The following is a 6,633-nucleotide window of genomic DNA, read 5'->3' on the forward strand; positions in this document are numbered from 1 at the left end:
GCAAGTTCCTTGAAGTTTCGCTTGGCTGTCATTTACCAGGGGTCACCAGTAAGTTATCTTAAGAGCAAAGAGTTTCCGTTTTTTTCTTTTTTTTTCCTCCTTTCTACATCAGAAGTAATAAGGATGGTTGAAAGCATGGGCCAATGATTACTGTAAAGAGCCGTCCTGATTGCACTGTTTACAAATGTGAATGTATATATATTTATATACGTGTGTATATATATTTACCAGTTGTCAATACTGTGAGAATGAAAGAGTAGAACCAAGAAATGTATTTTGAGAGTTGTTGTACAGAAACCAGTATCTATTACTAGTAAAAGCATTGGATGTTCTGAATTTTGGAGAATAGATGAAAAAAGCAAGAGGGTTTCAATTGAAAAAATAAATATATTTTTCAGACGTAGCATACCTTCCAGTCTTTTGGGGTGCCTGAGGCAAACCCAGTTTCACCTCTTGATGTGCTGGTCTTCTTCGTGCACGTCAGCAGTTGCACTGTGCTGAAAACAATGACGACCTCAGCCCTCAGGAATGCACACTGGAGAGGGAGTCAGGAGAAAGGAGTGCTGACCCCGGCTCTGCCATTGACTCAGTGTGAACGCAAGGTTCTCCAGGACTGTACCACCCAGCAGGGGAGGAGAGTCTGCCTCATTGCTGAGTTTCATGTAGCTCTAACATTCTTTGAGTCCTGGGGGTTATTTTTGTCCACACTGTGCAGCTAGCTGTGGCTTGTGGGGACTTCTGTCTGACTTGTCCACCCTGTCTTCAAGTCGGCTCTCATCTGGTTCCTAATGTGTGTCGCAGGAGTTCTGCTGCACCACTTTGATTTCATGCTCCTGAAATGCTAGGTTTGGGACTCAGAGAAGCAAAAGGGTTGAAACGATTTGATAAGGAAAGGAAAGGAAGTTCCCAAAGGTACAGAACCAGGGCGGGCACTTTAGTGTGTGTGGAACTGCACAGGAAGAGACTCTGTTCACCTGTAAGGAGCGTCATTTCCCTAGTTTGCTCCCTCTGGGCTGCAGAATCTTGACTTCCGTGCCCAACTGGTCTGAGCATCTGCATTTCTCCCCTTTACAGTGTCTGATGGGGGGACTTTATTTGGAACTTTATCATTACAACCAAAAGGTCAGTGGAGAAGAAGTGAATCCATATCAGGGAACATGCAATTTACTAAACAATTAATTATCTGTGTGTATATATATATATACAAAAAATATAACCCAGTGTCGGTCGGGGACCTCTAATTTCCCCTCTTCTTTTTTCCTGTGTCTCAGTTCATGGCTACAGTTGTAACTGGTCCACTGCAACTTTTTTCTCGTTTGCTTGCTTTATGCATGTTGTTGCTTTTGTTCCAACACCTCACTCCCTTGCCTTCCTCAACCTAGTCAATGATTTTAATGCCTTACAAAATGTATTAATGCCTCTCATGCCTGTATTTCTCATCTACATAAATGGAATTTTGTTATAGATCCCATTCTGTTCCTTGCATATTTTATTCACCAGGCACTATACCTTTCAGACCCATCCCTGTTGCTGTGTGTCCTCGTCTCTTTAATTGGATATTCCTTCAGCAAAAATATTCATTGAGAACATACTACATGCCAGGAACAGTTGTCAGCTGGCAGATATGCAGTGATGACGTCTGCAGATGAGATCTATTTCCTTCCTGTCCTCCCCATAAAGTTTAATGGTAATGGAGAAATGGCTGACTCCCTTCTTCTCTGTGTTTCCCAAAAGGGAAACTCTTCCTCATCATTATCTTCTCCTTCTTGCTCGTTGCTCAAGCTTTGCAATCTGTCAAAGGCTATTCAGAAGGATCTTATTTAGTTTAGTTTTTTGCTAGAGCAGTTAGAAGTAAATACATTAATACAATTATATTTGCTGAAAAGCTAAATGGAAAATCCAGCTGGATTTCATAACATTAAGATGTGCCAATCACGTTCCCAATAAACAAAAGTGTATGTTGGAAGAAGTATGTTTGTGCTTTATTGGCACGGAGGACAGTACCTAATGAATGCAAACAGTGCCTTCTCTCAGAACAGGCTGGTCTAAACATTCACCTGGAAGAGAGCTGTTTAGAAGGCGGTGCACTTCCCCGTGGACAGAGGGTTCCTGTAGAGTTATGTCTCTAACTGCCAAACACTGGTTCACCCATAATATGCTTAATAGGTTGTCCAAATTGTCCCATTGTCCTATAAAATCTAGCCAGCCGTTAACACTGTCCAAAGGCGTTCTCCCCGCCCCGTTCCCACAGCCGTTGTTTTGGCTCACGGTCTTCTCTCTCTCCCCTGAATCACCCCGGTAACTTCCTCCCTGGTCTGTTTCTCTGTCGCCATGTTCATCATCCGTATTGCAGGGGTGAGGTTTCTAAAATGCAAAGCTGACCGCAGCCCTCCCCTGTAACTCAGCAGCGGTTCCACTGCTGCGGAATAAGGACGTCTCACCGGGAGTCCGAGGCTCCCACGGCCTCTCTCGCTTACCTTCAAGCTCTCCTCTTGATGTGTCCCTTCTGCAGCTCCTCAGGGGCAGCTCTCTTCGTCAGGCCTTTGTCTCCTTACTCATGATGTTTCTCTGCTTGGAATGCCCTTCCGCTCCTTGTCTACTTGGAAAATTCCTGCTCCTTTTTCAGGATTAAGATCAGGAGTTCTCTCTTCCCTGATCACTGTCTTCCCACTCCTGGGAGTCATCTGTTTTGTAATTGTTTACACATTCCTCCCACTGGATGTTGAGTTCCTTGAGCTCAGGAACTAGGTCTTGTCCATTTGTGTCTCTAGAACTTGGCACAGCACACATGGTTAACAAATATTTGCAGAGATGAATGTGTTTATAGCAGTGAGGCTGGGCCAGGACGTAAGGGCCAGGAAGGGGGCCCCCCACACTCATCTCAGGGGTGAAGACCTGAGGTGGGCTCTGGGATGAGGAGCATGGTGATGGCTTAGGATGGGCTGGGCTCCCAATGGTCAGTTGTTAATGTGCGTTTGTTAGTTCTTGTAGGCTGAACTGTAGGGTTTATGTAGGGGAGTTAAGGGAAATCAGCCTGGAAAGTCAGGTTGAGGTCTTGAAGGCCAGACTAAGGCATTTTTACTACTCTCTCTGCAAAAGAGAAGGCCAAGTGTCATTTGATCTTGGAAATGGCGTAATCCAAAAGACACTGGGAATGACAAAATCTAAAAGGTGCTTTGGGACACTAATCGGCCTCTTTTGGCTGGGCTGATATGGGAGAGTGAGACCAGTTTGAGGATTACTGGGATAGACTGGATATGAGCTGATAGGAATCTACAGTGAGGAAGAGTCAGTTGGAATGAAAGATAAAGCCCAACAAAGTTTGTCTTGATTATCAGGCTGTATTTAACATTGACTCTGTTAAACATTTGACATACCTTAAGACATTTGATCAGTGCTCATGTCCTTGGACTGCTTTAGCGCTCCACTGGGGTGACTCTGTGACTTCCGGCTCTCCAAAGTCAAGAAGAGTCAGGAATGAGGAGAATTGAACTGAAGTTTGCACCAGAGAATACCATGACCTATCTGTGGGTGGCCGGTCATTCCTCCCAATTTGAAATGAGATCTGTTTTTCCTGTTGTGGCTGACAAGAATTTCCTGATCAACAGAGCTTCTTCACTCAAATTCTTATCTCGTTGGGTTTGAAGAGAACAGCTACAATTAGGCTTGACTTACAGACTTTGTTTGTCCAAATAAGGATGGTGTAAGCTCGTGCCATCCCCACATGAAACCATGATGTCATCCTTCCCCTGACTGAGTGGTTCTTGGGGCTCTACCTCTCAACCTTGAGGATTCCAGCACCTTGATGACATACTGACATCAAATCTATACCCAAATGCAGAGTAGGGACAACCTGAGGTCAGAGACTCTGAGAGGTCTCCTTTATCTGCTAAATACATTCAAGACCTGATGGCTGATGAATAAGTTGATGTCAATGATCAACAAAGAAAGCAAAAATGTTTGGGAGAAGTAACACATTAACTTACATTTCCATTGAGGTGTGAAGGACAGCATTGGGCATCTCTCATGTCCTGGCTCACATCCTCTCTGTCCCCCTTGTGCAGCTGTAGCACCTGCTTCATGCAAGTGTGCCCTGAGAGGACCTTGCCCAGCCACACTGTGTGTTCCTGACTTGCTTCTCTGGGGCTTCTCTGATGATGAGGTATGGGACACTGCAGGTGACCCCCTAGCACTCAGGCACGTATTGCCTGGAAGAGCAAGCAAGTTATTGTCTACTATGCTGTAAGTATTTGTGTTCCCCCCAAATTGGTGTATTGAATCCTAACTCCCAAGGTGATGATATTAGGAGGTGAGGCTTTTGGGAGGTGATTAGGTCATGAGATGGAGCCCTGATGAATAAGATTAGTGCCTTTATAAAAGAGACCCCAGAGATATCCCTCACCCCTTCCGCCATGTGAGGACACAGTGAGAAGATGGCTGTCCGTGAACCAGGAAGTACACCCTCAGCAGACGCCAAATCCACCAGTACCTTGATCTTGGACTTTCCAGCCTCCAGAATGTGAGAAACAAATTTCTGTTGTTTGTAAGCCACCCAGTCTATGGTATTTTGTTACAGCAGCCTGAACAGATTAAGACGTTGTCAGATGGGGATATCCTTGCCAATGGGGGACAGGATCTGGTGGATAAGTACTGTCCTCTTCTGTCCCTCAAGGGGACAACTTTGAGACGTTTTCTGCACAGAGTGAGCCCCAGCTTCTTTCCTCTTCCTCCTCCTCTTCCTCCTCCTTCCTCTGGCTAGGAACTCAGAGCCCTGGGCATCTCTGACCCTCTGAGAAAGTCAGTGCCTGACCTCATATCGTGGATTGTGGTTCCTGTTCATCCTCTACTGCCTTCCACCACGTGGCCAGCATGTGTGCTTTGTGCTCTGTCTTCCCCTCCTGGCTTCTCTGTCCTGAGCGTCCTCTACCTCCCTCCATCTCCAATCTCTCGTGTTAGAGATAAGACAGATATAAACATCGTCTTGCCCTCCACTACCATCCAGCTCACTTTCCCATTCGGGGTTCTTGGCTGCCAGCTGAGTATCTCTGCCAAAGGAAGAATTTCCCAAACATTTCTAAGCAGAGAGTGAAAAGGAATATGAATCCACATACAGTAGAGCTAAGACACAATCTTCGTGGACAAGTCTCAGCAGGAGTCCGACTGCTATCTACACTAGGCTGGCACTTTAGAAGCTCCCCTGCCAGGCACCCTCCTGGAGGATAAGCACCCAGTTGTGGTTATCCTCATTAGCTCAGAGAAGGACTCCTAATCTGGCCTCCTATCCTCTGCTCCAAACCCTAGATGCATCCTGCCAACTTATGCCTGGAATCCCCCTCTAAGTCCAGCCCCTGTGGATGGTGACTCATTTGGACGATGAGTGTGACACTCTCACTGGCAGGGGTACTCCCTCTCAGGGGACACCTCCTCTGGTGGCTACCAACCTTCCCTGAGCCCAGTTGCCAAGTGGATGAAGAAGCACTTGGAGATGGGGCAGTGGGAGCAAGCATTGGACTACCAGCTCTGTAGCTCTCATTGCTGTCTCCAGGGCTGCTCTGGAGGTACTAGTGAAACCAAAGACCTTCCCCAGCTACTGCTGAACTTGCTCTAATCTAGGTGGACGTTGAATCCTGGCTTAGTTTGGGCAGCTGCTCAGTCACCTTTAGGAGAAAGAATCACACAGATGGGATGAACATGGATTTCAAGTGATTAGGAGAAACTACATGTCCAGAGGCCGGACTATTCTTAGTTATTAGCACAGAGGTTAACATAGGCCATGGAAGAAGACAGAGCTAGTCATCGTTCCTGGTCAAGCAGGTGAAGATTTCACAATTAAGAGGTCACAGGCCTCCAATCCACCAAGGCCTCCTTGCCCACTGCCCAAGAGCCATGCCTCCAGCACCAGGATTTCTTCTCATGCCATCTCCTGACTCCCAAGCCATTACTTTTGAGCACAAGGCCTGTAGAATCCATCCTGCTCATTGGCTCAGGTTGCCGACCTTCAGTACTGATGCTGGGCATGGCAACGATGGGTGGAGATATTAATTCCCTTTGTCCTTCTATTCTTTTATTAACTCCTTAAGGAGTATCTGATATGTTTATGTATTGTTACTGTTTCCTTTCTTTCTAATTATGACCATGGTTGGGATATAGATTGACTAGTTCCTTTCTCAGATGTCTTTGACTTAGTTCTCAGAGGCTGAGCAGGCCTACTGGGATTAACTCTTACGACTCTACAAACTAAGGAGTTCCTATTTTACCTATTGATGGTTTTGTGCAACGTTCACTGAGTATGACGTTCTCTGGAGATGAAGATCTTTCCTTTGGCTCACCCACAAGTGGAGAGGGCAGCCAACACAACCCAACCCAAAGATTTTCTGCTGGTCCCTAGACACACCTGGGTCTTGAATCCTGAAAGCTGCCAGTAGCAACAGGCCTGCCTTGGCAACAATTGAGCGGCTTGGGAGAAGATCAAAGGTAGAGAAGAAGACGAATTATGTGAGAAGTGCTCTCATCATTATGAAGCAAACTAACAGATTAGAACAGTAGTCCTTACAGTGTGGGCCCCAGACTGTCAGCAGCAGCATCATCTGGGAACATGTTAGAAATACAGTTTGGGGCCTCACCCCATAGCTA

Source organism: Equus caballus, chromosome 6, assembly GCF_041296265.1.
Source record: "Equus caballus isolate H_3958 breed thoroughbred chromosome 6, TB-T2T, whole genome shotgun sequence".
Classification (NCBI taxonomy): domain Eukaryota; kingdom Metazoa; phylum Chordata; class Mammalia; order Perissodactyla; family Equidae; genus Equus; species Equus caballus.